The sequence below is a fragment of the Rousettus aegyptiacus genome, unplaced genomic scaffold (genome assembly GCF_014176215.1).
Source record: "Rousettus aegyptiacus isolate mRouAeg1 unplaced genomic scaffold, mRouAeg1.p scaffold_m13_p_12, whole genome shotgun sequence".
Classification (NCBI taxonomy): domain Eukaryota; kingdom Metazoa; phylum Chordata; class Mammalia; order Chiroptera; family Pteropodidae; genus Rousettus; species Rousettus aegyptiacus.
Window position 1 is genome coordinate 45,334,279 of NW_023416287.1, and position 13,385 is coordinate 45,347,663.

Below are 13,385 nucleotides of genomic sequence, written 5' to 3' on the forward strand. Positions count from 1 at the left end.
CCCAAAACCTCTGAAAGATTTATTTTTATACTCTTCTCCACGCCCCCTCCCCTACCCATACCTCCCATGGAAAATTTTTAGGTGGAAAATTTGCTAGCTTTTTAGCAGTTTGACACCACTGTGCTAGGCATCTACTGATGAACGTGCTGGCATATTTGATTTTAAAGCAAAAAGTAAAGGTGTTTTTCTGATACAACTCTGAATGCTTACTTAATAAGAAAATAACATAGTCTAACAACAGGACAGAATCTAACACATAGAGAAAAATGACAGAAATGACAGAAATAAGAAATTTTTCTTCCCAGCCTCTAAAAGTAGTGTTCCTGCCTGCTGGACTTCCTCTTTGCATTGCTGTTTTCCCTAATTCAAACATGGCACACAGCATCCTTGATACATTTGTTGAGTTTCAAATTTTCTCAGCGGCACTCTTAACCTTAAAGTTGAAGAACGAGGAGGAAAAACAGTGAGATAGAGCTCAGATCTGAGTCCCCCGATGTTATGTAGATGGGGGCAGGCAGGACAGTGGCCCTGAATGAGGCCTGGAGGATCCAAAAACTCTTTCAGAAGCCAAGGGGGACCCCAGAACTAGTCTACCTAAGATCTGTCCCTGTGCCCCACCTACTGGGAACCTTGACATTACTTCCTGGAAGGCCAGTGGGGAACCAACCCACCACTACCCAGCTTCTCACATAGATGAGAAGTCTTATTGCAGACCCCAAATGATCCTAACCTAATCATAAGTTGGAGTTTAAATTCTCCTTCTAGTTAGGGAACCCCTAGCACAATATATCAATTATACCACAGCTCCTAACCTTTTTGTTTGATCACATTTTCACAGTTTAATCTATTATATTGTAGAGTACCAAGAATACATCCAAAGAAAATGGGCATTACCTTATTTACCAGTGTAGACAGCAGGAACCCACATTCAAAGGTAACATTTCTCTCAGTACCACTAATCCTCTTTGATTTACCTTTCAAGTTTAAATTTAGGTCAGGGATGCCTGTATCTAAAGTTATTTTTTAATCGCTGGAGCATTTCCCCACTGGGACCATAGGTCTCACACATAAAGACTCATTTGGTTCCCTGGTCTTCATCATCCACCTCAGATCCCTTAAGAAGCTTGAAGGAGACCAAAAGAGAGGTGGAATTTTCTCCCCTCTAAACCTTTCTTCTCTGTGATGAGAGCCAACCAGATCTAAGTTTGAGGTTTCATTCTTTCATGAAGAGAACAGGAAATGGTGCAAAAAGCTTGAATTAATGATTGTTTCACCTACATCCCAGCAGCTTTGTGCTCAGTTGAGTCACCAGCACCAACACTCCATCACAACTGGCTCCAGCAAGATGCCTGCTGAAATTCCTCAGTGAACCTCCTTTGTCTTGAAAGAGGACAGAGAGTTCAATGCCTCTACCCTCCCTCTTCCTCTGATCCTGTCAGCACATGGTCCTTGGGTAAGAACTAGCATCTGGATAGAGAATAATAACTGACATTTTATTGAGCTCCTACTGTGCATCAAATACTGAATTAGGCATCTTCACAAGAATTCATAAGATAAATATTATCCCATTTAAAGATAAGAAAAGCTGAGACTCAGAGAAGGTTAGGATTTACCAGAGTAACAAAGTAAATAAAAGTAACCAGGACAGAATTTGAGCCAAAGTCATGTTTCTGACTATATCTTCCCATTGTGACACGGCAAGGAAACATCTGTCTTCAGATTTATCAAAGTCAAAATTTTCAAATATATTTAATAACAACCTAGACATAGGGACCTAACTCCATTTTAAAACCAAGTCCAAAAAAATCCACTGCTCAGTAAAACTGGCACATTCTGCAGTTAATGCAAAATCTCAGCTCTCATTGGGCCTTCCCAGCCAAGCAGATGGAGTAGGCTGGTAATGCCCCCTGTCCATTTTATCAGCACTTAAGAACATCTCATGATCCAGCTGTGAGCTTTAAGGGACAGGATTTTACAAATAACAGAGAAAATATAAATTCCAGGACTGTCAGCTGCAAGGACCTATTTTAGAGATGCAAAGGTTCTTACAACAACTCGGAATCCAAGTATGAGCCTGAAAATGGCCCAAGATGCACAAAGTGATATGCAATTCTGCAGATAGGAACCTGTTCTTTAACTACTGTCATGTTCAGAAGGAGCAATGTAGTTTCATATTTAATTTAAAATCCATATACAGCAATGTAGTCAAGAAAAAGTTTTCCATTACCAATTTTGAAAACTGCTTAAAATAGCTGACAGAATGAAGTAACCTCATGTATGGGGGGAAAAAAATCAAGTACTTATGTAATATGCAAAAACTATTTCTACTTTTGTTGAAATTTTGTAAATCAAGCTGCACTGTCCTTAGGGGCATAGTCCAGTGATGTACTCAATTATTCAGTAAAATTCTACTTGAAAACAGTTATAGTTTTTAGTGTATAAAGGCAAAAAGGACAGTATCTGAGATGATGAAAGATAAGTTAAATATTGCCCATACTCTCCTGGTAGAGATGGGTTGCCACCTCCCACTTTAAGTTGGTAGTGGACGTACCAAATCATGGAAGAAAAATAGCCCAACTCATTAACATTCACAAAGTCAGGGAAGATAAGGGATTCTCAAACATCCTGTTGTCCTGTCAAGTAATAAAGAATCACATGAATAAGAAGTTATCATCAGTCACTGAACATCTATGAGGCGAGTTGCACAGCCTGAAAGCTCCCTGTGAAAGCTTACCATCCGCCCTATGAGAGCCCATCAAATGGGCTACAAGTTTTGAGATAAATGAAAGTGAAATCTGCTCAGGAAAGAAACACATATGAACCACACACACTCCACTGTACAGAGGAATTACATCCGACATTGACTCAGAGAGTGGAATTATACCCGACATTGACTCAGAGAGTAGTTTGTTACATATTGCATGCTTCTTAGCACCTACAATTTAAGAAGGATCCAAGCTATGAAAGTCCATTTAAATTCAAGGGTCTGTGGGCTTCAGTGAGGAAGCACATTAAATCTTTCTGATTCTCCAATTGCCTCATCTACTTCTAACAGCAACCATAAATAAAAAGGCTAAAAGAGCCTCCAGGTGTGATCTTCATCAATTTGTTTCATTGACAAAAGTTTTATTAAACTCCACCTATGTACCAGGAACTGCTTTAGGCCCTTGGACAAAACAAAATAAGTATGAGAGAGGAGGGAAGAAAGGGGGAGGGAGGAGATTTTTGCTCTTATAAAGCTTATATTCCAGTAAAGGATTTGGCATAAACAATGAGTTATTCCTGGCACATTAAAAATTTAGGAAAAAGTTGCACCTTATATTTTATAGAATTTCTTACTTTCTTGAAGAATCTCATATACTTCTTCATTTAATGTTACCCACAGCCTGTCAATTAGGCAGGATATGAATCTCTAAAATCACTTAAGAATTGACAAAACGGAGGCACAGAGAGGTGAAGAGGCATGGCTAAGGTGAAGAGCTGGTGGCAGGCAGACTGAGGCAGAGTAGGATGTTCCTGGCATCCTCCTGACACCTTCACTGACTATCCCCCACCAGAGCTGGCTCCAAATTGAGCTTTGAGTCTGAGGATGTCCAGAGACAGTCAAAACACATGGGTGTCAACTAAACTTCTACTTTCAGAAACCTCAAGGCCCAGCCACTTATACCACACCCTCCAAAAAGAAACACACAGGCACACAAATATAAAACCAAATGCAGCAAATTAGAAGTTCAACCCCCACTTCATTGTACAGACCACCTGTGCTACCAATAAAAAAAAAAAAAAACAAACAAACAAACAAAAAAAACCTGCCCAGCTGATGTCACTATAGCTGATGGAAAGGAACTGACATTTATTTAGTGTCTGCTATATGCCAAGTGCTGTATTAAGCATGGTGGCTCATTTATTTCTCATGGCAACACCATTACTATCTTCATTTTCCAAAATAAGAAACCAACCAAAACTAAGAATTAGAATGAGAAATAAAGAATCCCACTTCTCACTGATTTTAAATGTTTTTAAGTATCTGTGCATTAAATTCTGAGGCTCAGCAATAAATACAAGTTAAATAATAAAATTATTTTTCTTCGGGTATTTTAGTTAAATCTAGAAATATGTATTCTATGTACATTCACAGCCCACTGTGGATATACTTTTGTATCAAACAAAAAAGAAGTCATATTTGATCTCATATCATGCAAGCTTCCTCCTACCAGAAAAAGCTAAACAGTAAGATAGTTTTTACACATAGAAGTTGGTATAACTTTCTCGAGAACACCATCTCAGAATGGTTAGTGCTATGACAAGCTCTTCTTCACAAATATTTTCAAACAGAAGAGTCTAAGTTTTACTCACCTTTAAGCTGTACGAAAACTTATGTCAGTTCTTTAAAATAGTCCTATCAGAAGACAGCAGTTTGATGTTACAAATGTAGATCTTGAACTGCTAAAAGGAAAAAATAATTTCAGTGAACCATTTCTTGATTTCTCTGAGTACACCAGCCCCTTCCCCAAGTCCCCCAAAATATTTGAGGACTGTCACAATTAAAGGCACAAATACAAAAATAAATAAAATAAAAATACAAGGGTAAGCACCAAAAAATAAACAGAAGGAAGAGAGAATTATAATAAACAATCTGGGGTAAAGGATGTGACTGAACTGTGACAAAATCTATCAGCTCTCTAGCAGCCACAGGGACACTGAGTTCTCGTCTTCCAATCGAAGGATACACACTTGTTCCTCCAAACACGCAGTCCTTTTCTTCAATGAGGGACCACAAGTAAATAATGGACAATGTCCTTATCATAAACATGCTAAGTATGGCTATGAAAGACTATTTTCTTTCTTAACAATCCAAATTATCTTGCAAACACACAAATCCACTAATCTTTAACTGTAGGGGAGGCAGGCTCAGCAGTGCCTTTTTCCTCCTGTGAAATATATATTTAATTTTGTGGAAGCAACACTGACCCTGATTTAGTGAAGATCTAGCTAGAGAGGTAACATTCATAATTCCGTCTATAAAACTGTCTTTCTACCAGCTCTTCACACTGTTGGTAAAACATCCTCTGGTACATCTTTTGTCCAATCCCAGTTCACATAATCTATCACGAGCACCCTCATGTCAACTTGATGAGTATACTCTGTGGGCATCAAGCCATTCCAGGTCACATTAGATGACTACTTCACGCCTTACAAAGCAGTTTCAGGTAAACACAGTCAGCTTTGCCTCAGATACCGCTCAACACCCAGCCTGCCAACGTGTAGGATTACACTCCTGTACAAGGTTGAATAAGCCACCATCTGTCTAGATTTTGTGTGCTGCAGTGTACTCTCCAGGAGATTTGTCCCTTAAAGCATATTTCTGCCATATGTCACTCCTGAGTGATCGGCCAATGCTAAGACATCCAGATAATTTTAAAAAAAAGAAAGACTGTCTAGCCAGGGGATACTGTGAGATTCCCATGGAGGTCCACCTGAACACATGAGCCAAACATCTCACTGTTTTTATGTAACTCTTTCTTATCAATATTGTGAACCTACAAATATTACTTTCTCATCATGTTTTCTACCTACTGAAAGAAGAAAACAATCCACTTCTGATTTTCCAGATGACAAATTTTATTCCTCAACTGGGATTACTCTTTCATCGGTCTTCCTAGATTTTAAATGCTTAGATTTCTTGGGAACAGATATCAGTGGAGTAACCAGAAAAGTATTGTGGTAGGCAGAATTCTAAGGTGACCCCCAACAGGCTGCGAATTGTATAATCCCCTCCTGTTAAGTGTAAGCACTATCTGTGACTTGCTCCTAACCAACAAAATATGGCATAAGACTCCATCTCAGCTGATTAGAGAGTGAGAGACTCACTTTCTGGCTCTAAAGAATTGAGTTGCTGTGTCATGACGGGATTAGTGAGGAGCCACATAGCAAGAACTGCAGAGGCCTCTAGGTTCTGAGAGCAAGCCCCCAGCTGACAGCCAGCAAGAACATGGACATAAGCCCTCCAGCTACAAGGAAATAAATTCTGCTACCAACTTGAATGAGCTTAGAAGTGGATTCATCCCCATTCACCCTTCCCAATGAGACCACAACTGGGCCTGAGCAGAGAACCCGCTAAGCCATGCCCAAGCTCCTGACCCATGGAAGCTATGAGATAATATATAGGTATTGGTTTATGCTAGTAAGTTTATGGTAATTTGTTATATAGCAATAGAAAGTAAAATTAATTTAGTAATTAATTAAATACAGGGATATATAAAATATATATGGATTAAATGCATACATAACTATACATCAGAATAGCCCTCCCTACCTGCCTCACACATCCATAAGTAAAAATTCATTTCTCCCACTTGACTATGAGCAACTTGTGGGCAAGAACAACATCACCATCATCCTGGCATCCTCAAGATCTTGCAAAGTATGCGGCACATGGGAGGTCCTTAACATCTTTTAAAAATAAGCCTAATTAAAAGAGTTATAATTGGTCAATTTCTAGTTATTGAAATAAAACCAAGGCAACGTAATTTGTACAAGCCCTCAAAGCAGAGCTTAGAAACTCAAACTTAATTTTAAAATAGGTAGAAGACATTTAGCCTCATGCTTTACCCCTATCAAATAATGAAAGCACTATTTTTTCAGTACTGGTTATTTCATTTTACCTGTGAACCTGAGTCAGTGCTTAGAAATGCTGCTTGGTAGTTTTTTTGCCAAAAATCCTTGCTACTTCTCTACCATTTAGATATCTAACAGCCAAAGGTTAAAAACAAACAAAAAAAATCCCTAAGAAATTTTCCAAAGTAAGAATTTGTGACTCATTCTTAATTTTCCATTTGTATCAATAATTCATTCCCAACCAAAATGGAAAAATCTGTACAGGTCAAAAAACTCAGGTCCAAGTCTGAAATAAAATGCTAATCCAACTTCCCAAAAACCTATTTCAAAAGCTCTTTAAGATTTTTTATTTTTAAACCAATAATTTTTAATTTCTTTAAGCAAGGTTTTATTTAAGATCTCTGAAATAAAGGTTGAATACATAAATATATTATTTATGCTATCCTTAAGAGATAAATTATTGTTTTTTATTACAGAGAAGATTGTGACTAAAGTGTGTTTATTTTAGATTTTGAAAGAACTGATTTACTAAAAGGGATATTTTTAAATATTCGAATCAGTTAAATTACTTAAGAGACTACAAAATAAAAATTTCATTCATTACAGAAATCTATCATACTCTCCTGAAATCTATATTCAGGATTTTAATGTATGTTCCTACTCCCTCATAAATCACTCAGTAAACCTGAATATTATCTCCGAGGTTTATCCATCCCCTGGTGCTCTGTCTCTTAGGCAGCAGAGTTCTCACACTCAAGACAAGAAAAACTAAAAACACCAGTTCCATGACATATGACGCAGAGAATTTCAATAAACTCGCCTCTTCTCTCAGTATAATTTTAACTCTCTAGGGCCCATCTCTATGTGTGAAAATAGCCAATGACCCACAGCAGGGAATTGGAGGAGTTACTGAGCCAACTTCCCCACAAACCCCTCACCCCACCACCCTACCCCTTCGTGGAGAGAAAGAAACAGGTCCAGATGAAAGACCCTGCCCACTTCCGTTCACCCTCGGGTCTAAGTAAGTACATGTCTTGTCCATAATCTCACAAAACACAGTTCAACAAAGCCCAGTGCTCCAAAGAAAGAAGACTAAGTTTTAACATTATGCCCACAAAATAAATTAAGCATTCAGAAGAATGATTCAAAGACACTGAAGAAAATTAATAAGCATGAGCACTCACAGAAAGTGCTGGCAGAGTCCTTCCTATACGGAACGTACCCTGCTGCTTGAAGCATTTGAGGAATCCACACATGGTTTCTCAAAGTGAGAAAGTATCATCTTATGTGGCTGATGATCTCACTAACCCCAAACCATCTCCCGAATACCATATTCCTGACACGTTTCCACCAGTTTACACAGGACTGTAAGTTCAGTGGCTACAGTTCGGGAACCATGAGCTGGTAAGAGGCAGAGCAAGAAGAGGCAAGAAGCAGGTATTCTTGAAAAGTGACATGCAGCAAGGACTGCCCAAAGAGTGGATACATGAATGGCAGATAACTGAAAAAGCACAAGTGAGGCAAATTTATTCTTAATCTTCACAACATTCTCACTTTTGCTTTAAGGTAAAGGAAGGCATTTGTTCCTGGGTGCATGCTCCCTTCCTTTCTCTGAAACAGGACTGGCTCCAGCTGGTGACTGGGTCTTACAAAGTGGAGTCATTTAAAAACAATCACGCCTGAATACAAGAGGAGAGAGTCATTTCATCGAAATTATAAACTGGAATAGGGAAAAACACAAAGTAGTAGGTGAGGTATTTTAGTGTTACAGAAAGAAATTAAGGAAAATAGAAAACAGAGGTCCCCTTTCAGAACCATTCTTGCTTTACAATGGTTTTCAGAATTGTTGAGGTGCTTCTGAAGAAGGGACTCATCCTCCCGCCCAGCTACCGTAACATGCATGGGTTTTTGTGTCAGGTGCATTTTCGAGACACACACATGCACACAAAAATATGTATGTGTACATTTATTCAACTCATAAATGCCACAGTTTTTGTTTTGATATCGTTCTCTCATGGGGCTGAATTATTTCCGAATAAACTAATACCAAGAAATACTAACCAGAGGTGTGTCTTTGTAGCACAAGGACCTGCTCTCTCACTAGCTGAGGTTGACCTGGGGGTCCCAGCAGAAAGCACTGCCACAGCCTCCCTACAGAACCCAGGTTGAGATGAAAACCACCCCTGCAAATTCGACAATGAGTGGCCACAAGCAGGGACCAGCCACCAGGTTATAACCAAGGGTCTGACAAGTTGTTTCTTAACAAAGCAACAACAATTTAATTGGTGCCTTTTGAAAATGAGGAACACACATAGAGAGGGTGGCTTTGGGCAACGCCCAGCAGACACTAAGCTGGCCAGGAGGAAGGAAAGGGATCCCGAAGCCAGACGCTGTCTTTCAGCTATCTGGCTTACTTCAAGTATAGTTTTCTGTTCTCAAACTAGAAAGAATGACCTCTTCAAAGCAGATGCAACAGTGAAATGGTCACACTCTGTTTCTCAGGAAGCAATTAGACATGGCAATGGCCATGCTTGCAAATCGTCTTTTCTGGAGCACAGAGGACCAGTCAAGGGCCTTTCTTTGGGTATAGTTGAAATGACCAGCCTCTTCAAAGATTTGGTCCCCAAAAGCACCTCCAGGGTTGCATCTAATGCAGTCCAGATTAGCTTCCACACAAACCTCCATTCGGGTGACAGAGGACAGAGATGGCCTCTGAGGTCTGGGCTGACAGGGCGGTGGGGCAGCCAACAGATTTTAAGAGTAAAGTCCCCATGCCAGGGCCCTGCCTACCCTGCCTCATTTTTCAGCCAAGAAATACAGTCAAAGCAAAAATAGTTCATGTGTCTAAAGCAAAATTATAGAAAGGTTACCTATCTTCCCTGCTGGTTTAACTTGAGTTCTTCAGGCTGCAAAGTACAGAAGTTCCATCTCCTAAGCTTTATAAAGGCCAGAACCATCTATGAAGAAATTAAGACAAGACCACCCTCAGACAACACCGGATGGCAAGGCAGAGCAACAGCCAACATGGAAGTCTATGAGCTTTCTGAGAAACACAACACAGCCTGTGCACAAACACTCATGCACATGCACACAAATGTACACAGGAACACACGCACACAAACACACATGCTAAGGGGGCTTGAAAAACCTGAAGATGGGATGCTTTTCAAGATCCTAAAATTGAGAAGTAAATGTTTCTAAGTGTAAAGGGTGAAAAGAGCTTTTAACAAAGCTGGAAAGAGCACCTTAAGGAAACGACAAAAAAGGGAAGATATTCAAGTCCAATGATGAATAGTCTCCTAGTTATTTCCAAACTCAAGGGAAAAGAAAAACAAGACTGATACCTCCACAAAAGATCACAAAGGACTTGAAAGGAATGGAAAACTCAACAATTAAAATCCTCTTTTGCTTCTTAAGCAAACACTACTGTCTCATTTCCCAAGCATCCTGGAAGGAGTTCTCAGGGCCAATTATACTCTTCAAAGAATAATAGAACACATCAAAATGGAGATGTTACCATATCTGTTACAAGACAAAACAGGAATCAAACAGTCACTCCAGCAGGAAGTCCATGAGCACATCGACTGGGCTATGTGAAAGACAGAACCACAGACAACCTGCCCTGGGTTCGAATCCAGATCTACCACTTACTGCCTGCATAACCTTGTAGGTTATTGCAGAAAGTGAGACTATAGGAGCCTTAACATTTTACCGTGAACATTAATATAGTCAAATGATATTTTTAAAATTATTGCTTCAGATCACAGAAAGTTGACTGTTAATATATTTGACTCATTCCAGAAGTACCGACTCCTAAAAAAATCTTCATGTTTACCCCACCCTCTGCGCTACTCCTCACTCAGGTTTCCATAGCATTCGTTGGGTTTGCTGCACAAAACCCTGTGGACAGATCTCATACTTTTTGAGGACAGATCTCATATATTCTGGGTTTTTTATATAATCTACTCCCTTCTCTGCATCCCCCAACCATATATGTATTTCCATATCTGGCATTCCCCAGAATAGCAGGCTCATAGGATGACACGAGGTAAACACCCACCTTTCACATCTTGTAAGTACTCACACTCAAAGAGCTCAAGCCCCACCCCGTTGTGCAAGTGAAGAAGAAATCAAGGAACTCAGACGTAAAGGGATCTTGACCTAGTCACACAGGTGGGTCAAGTCCCAGGGGGCACAGACAGGCTCCTTGCCTCCCCCACCATAACATTTGCTCTGCCCCTTATCACAGCACCCACCTTGTGAGAAAGGGTAATTGCCACTGGCATTATTAACATCCTAATGACCTGCATTCCTACCACACAGCTCTGGCCTTGGGGCCTCAACATGCTCATCAAAGAGCATGGTAAACTTGCTTTAAAAACAGCCCCACACATCCAGAATTTTGAGCTCTAGCACAAGTATTCTGTTTTCTGCTTTTTATCTCCTGTTTGATGAGAAGAAATCAAATAGATAAAGATACTCAGGCATCTTGGTCATTCATTTCTAGGTAATAATAACAATAAAGCTAACGCTAATTTAGCATGGCACTTTATGTATGTTATCTCATTTAATCCTCGCAGCAACCTTGTATAGATGTTATTAGTATCCTCAGATGAGGAAACCAGAGTCGAGAGAATTTAGGTAATTTGTCTAGAGTCACACAGCTATTAAGAGACAAAGCTAGGATTCAAACCCTATTCTATCTTACAAGCATATCCACTCAGCAACCAAAAACAAACGGTTATAATAAGAAAGCATAACTGAAGTATCAAAAAATGAATATGCTTTGTTCTTGGAAATTCCTTTGAAAACTAAGACATTTTTGTCCTAGTATTATATTCAGATCCAGACTTCATTATTCCAGTTGGAAACAGCAACAAGTCATTCACCAATAAACAGATTTCTTTCAGAACTTTTAGTCATTTCCATGGACACTCCACAGGCAGAGACTAACATTGATGCTGTGGAACCACATTGGCAGAGGAGAGTCCTGACCTCCAAAGACCGGCACAGTGGGAAGTCACAGCCAGAACTTCTCATGAGCCACAGCAGACTGAGTCTCAGGCTGGCAAAGCAGTAATGTTTTTGAAAATACATTATTTCCCAAGTTTTCTACCACATACTACCAGAAAATAAAAAGGACCTAAATTGTTTATTCTCTGAAAACCTCAAATTTAAGATGAAAAACAAGACGAACATCAATGTCTATGCTGTTAAATGTCAAGATTCGTTTTCATAAGCCAAAGGTAAAAATTGTTACCACTATTTCATTGACCTCTAATAATATTTAACATTAAATATACATCCAGATATGTCCAACTCTATGTTTCTATGAGAAATTCTAAGCAAGCTGTTTCTATCTACTGAATTCCTAATACTATGAGGGAACAAATGCTAAATTCCAAGAAGAGACCAGAAAAGTCACCATACCAGGTAAGGTAGAAAAAAGAAATCAAAGTATGGCAAAATCCACACTTAAACACATCCAACCATGCAATCCACTGGCAGGTTGTTATGAGCACCCACTAAGTGCCAAACACAATTCCAGGCATTTGGGTACATCAACAAGCAAAATAAGGTTGGTCAGTTGAATGTGCTCAACATATAAATGAAGCAATTTGTTCCAAAATGGTAAGTGCTGTGTAGAAAGATAAGAGAAGAGCAGGGCAGGGGACAGCCAGGGCAGAGTCGAGGAAATTGGTGCTGAAGAAAGCTCCCTGAGAAGGTAGTATTAGAAACAAAGCTAAAAGTAGGCGAGAGGTAGACACATGGGTGTTTAAGGAAGAGCATTCCAGGGAGAGGTCCGGAAACATGGAAGCAGGGTGGCTGGAGAGAGTGAATGACAGTAAAATTATCAGGAGTGAGGTCAGAGAGGCCATGGGGATCCTGCGGACTTGTAGGCAATTTTAAGGACTTGGCTTTTACTCAAGAGTAATGAGGAGTTACTGAAAGAGTCATACATTCATTCAATAAGGACTTACCAGATGCTAAACATGCCAAAGCTCTGTACCAAATGATAAAGACTTGGGAAGAAGAAGAAGGGTGAAAAGAGGCAAAAACTGGATGCTTCAACTTTTATTGGTGGCTGAGGTCTTAATTCAATAGACTGCATAATCCAGAGGACTTTCCAAGCCTCACGTGGAAACCTGGAAATGAGCATTCTATGGGCTCAAAGGATGCCTCTCCATCCTGTAACTACGCCATAGATACAGAACATTTACCACAATAATGTCAAAGATTCAGATGCTTCTAAAGTTTAAATCAACAGTGAAAAATCAAATTGTTTTTTATTTATATTTTTAATGTGTATATCCATGTATATATAGACATACATATATATTAAAATACATATATACATATACTGAGTTGTGATATTAAATATCTATATATACACATATATTACATGTATAAAATTTTCAAATTTTATTTTATTTTATTGGTTAGACATTTATATAGTTTATAAAATGATCTCCCTAATTGCTCTTGCTCTCCTCTGGCTCTCCTCTGGCTCTCCACCTAGCCACTACATGAATGCTAACTGCATTCCCTATGCTGTGCTCCCCATCCTCATGACTATCTATCAACTACTAATTCGTACTTCTTTAACCCTTCACCCTTTCTCTCAGCCCCTCAACCCCCTTCACCTCTGGCCGTCATGAGATTGTCCTTTATATTTGTGAGTCTGTTTTTGATTAGTTTCTTTTTTGTTGTTCCTTAATTTCCACATAAGTGAAATCATATGGTATTTATCTTTCTCGGTCTGACTT

The 13,385-nt window shown here is 39.3% G+C and overlaps 1 protein-coding gene across 11 annotated transcripts in view; it reads right to left on the minus strand.

The window, feature by feature from the left end:
- Window positions 1-13,385, minus strand: part of LDLRAD4 (low density lipoprotein receptor class A domain containing 4) — a 432,201-nt gene that overhangs the window by 365,430 nt on the left and 53,386 nt on the right. For 7 of the 11 annotated variants that reach the window (XM_016119832.2, XM_016119838.2, XM_016119836.2 and 4 more), the window contains one exon: window positions 4,357-4,446. The exons of 1 other annotated variant lie outside the window; for it this stretch is intronic. The gene's annotated coding sequence lies outside the window, so the exon portion shown is untranslated. The remainder of the gene's footprint in view (window positions 1-4,356; window positions 4,447-13,385) is intronic. 3 more of the 11 variants (XM_016119839.2, XM_016119829.2, XM_016119840.2) reach the window with 1 other exon arrangement.